The sequence below is a fragment of the Camelina sativa genome, chromosome 12 (genome assembly GCF_000633955.1).
Source record: "Camelina sativa cultivar DH55 chromosome 12, Cs, whole genome shotgun sequence".
Lineage (NCBI taxonomy): Eukaryota > Viridiplantae > Streptophyta > Magnoliopsida > Brassicales > Brassicaceae > Camelina > Camelina sativa.
In genome coordinates, this window is record NC_025696.1 from 21,761,281 (window position 1) to 21,763,818 (window position 2,538).

Genomic DNA, 2,538 nt, shown 5'->3' on the forward strand with positions numbered 1-2,538 from the left:
TTTTTTTTTTTTTTTTTTTTTTAACCCTTGAACTACATTGATATTATTGAAAGACTGGAGCAGAGTTGAAAACAGAGGAAATACATAACGGAACAGTAGAATGATAGAGAAATTGTGTTGATCTGTTTCTTTGATCTTTTGCCAACTTATCTGCCAATATATTCGAACGCTGTGAAGTCCATTGGAAAATGACATTGTCAAACCTAGCGGCCCAGCCTTGTATCTCTTGTAACCAGTTATAGATATCAAACCTGAGGGAACGATGATTGATGGCAGTAATAAGATTTTGACAATCTCCTTCAAAAATTATGTTGGTGAATCCACTTCTCCAAGATTGTTGCATAGCATATATTAAGCTCTGACATTCTGCTTCAATTGGGGATTTCACTAATATTCCTGTGGCTTGTCCAGCTTCTTTAAAGTGACCTTGATCATCACGTATTAACCATGCCGACGTTGCGTGTGAGTTTCCGTTAATGCAGCTGCCATCATAATTACACTTGACCCATCCTAAAGGTGGTCTGATCCAAATAGCGTTTTCTCTATCACAATTACGTGATGTACCTGTACTTTGGAGTGTTTGTGTCGTAGGTGGTGGTAACGATGCCAGCCATTCATCAGCTTCTTGTTTAGCTTCACGTAGAACTCTTTGCCAACTATGAGAAATCTTCTGGAATGTAAGTTTATTGCGACTTGTCCAAATTTTCCATAGGATCCAAAATGGTAGGATAGAAAGTCGATCATTTCTATCTCTCTGTTTTGAAAACTCCAAAATTGCCTTAATCTTGGTGTCGATTGAACCATTGGGGTTTAATAGACTTCTAAGTTGTATATGGGAACCGCGCCAGATTTGAGACGAATGCGGACACATGAAGAATAAGTGTTCAGATGTTTCAACTTCAGAGACACATCGTTTGCAAAGTGAATCTGAAGTGATATGTCGTCGTTCCAACTCAGCGCCAGTAGCCAATGCTCTTGAGGATAAACGCCACAGGAAATGTTTGAACTTTGGTGGGAGAATGGTTTTCCAGATGTCCGTTTTTGTTTGGAGGTTTCCATAAGGGGGTCTTGCTTGGAATTCTTGATTTGGAAGATGGGTTGCAAGCCAATATCCAGACTTGACTGAGTATAACCCATTCTCAGTGTAGTGCCATCCTAGATAGTCGTGTTGTTGCCAATGACTAGTTCTTATTCTTAAGATATGATTGATGTCATCTGGGTGGACTTGTTCTCGCAGCAAAGCTTCATTCCAGCCGCCTCTGTTCGGGAGAAGAAAGGAGTTGACAGTAGATATATCAGGTTGTTGGTCTATTGCTTGTCGAGGGGGACGAGGGGGATGCACTGGAAGCCAAGGGTCTGTCCATGTGTTGATACATTCTCCATTGCCTATTGTAAATCGCATTCCTTGTTTTAACAAATCACGACCAACGAGTAGTGATTGCCATCCAAAGGAGGGTCGAGTTCCTCGTGAAGCTTCAAGTATAGATGTATTGGAAAAGTATCTGCCTTTGAGGACACGTGATAGGAGGCTAGTTGGGTGTTGCAGTATACGCCAGATCTGCTTAGCGAGAAGTGCATCGTTAAACCGTTCTAAGTCTCTAAAACCAAGACCTCCCTCTGTTTTCAAAAACTTCAACCGATCCCAAGCCACCCAATGGACTGCATTTCCTGTTTGTTGAGTGTTCCACCAGAAACTTGCAATGACTTTTTCTATCTCTTCACAAATTCCTTTTGGTATCTTGAAGCAGTTCATCGTGTACACAGGCATTGCTAATGCAATTGCTTTCAATAGAATCTCCTTTCCACCTTGAGATAAAAACTTTGTGTTCCATCCTTTTGTTTTGTTCTGAACCTTTGCAACAATATATTGAAACAGCTCTATCTTCTTTTTACCAAATTGCTCTGGAAGACCTAAATACTTCCCACACCCACCATCATTGTGTATATTCAATCGCCTACGTATCTGTGTTTTGATTGCATCAGGAACTCGCTTACCAAAGGTCAGAGCAGATTTTCGAGTATTTATTTGCTGTCCAGAAGCTCTTTCATACTGAGTTAGGATGTCGCGTATGGCTGAACAGGATTTGATGTTCGCTTGACAGAAGAATAAGGAGTCGTCTGCAAAGAGTAAATGGCTTATAGCAGGGCTTGCATTACTTATCTTTATTCCTTTGATTAAACCTTCTGTCTCTGCTCGCTTCATCATGTGACTTAAGACCTCAGCACAGAGGATAAATAAATAAGGGGACAGTGGATCACCTTGTCGTATACCTCTTTCTGGCTGAATAAATCCCTGAGGGTTACCGTTGATATTAACTGAGAAAGTTGGAGACCGAATACATGTCATAATCCATTGTACCCATTTTGTATCAAAGCCGAATTTAAGCATTGTTTCCTGGAGGAAATCCCACTCTAGACGATCATAGGCCTTCGTGATATCTGTTTTAATCGCCATATAAGAGTTAGCACAACGACGTTTCACCTTTAGAGCATGAAAGAGCTCATGTGCTATAAGAACATTATCAGTAATGTTTCTTC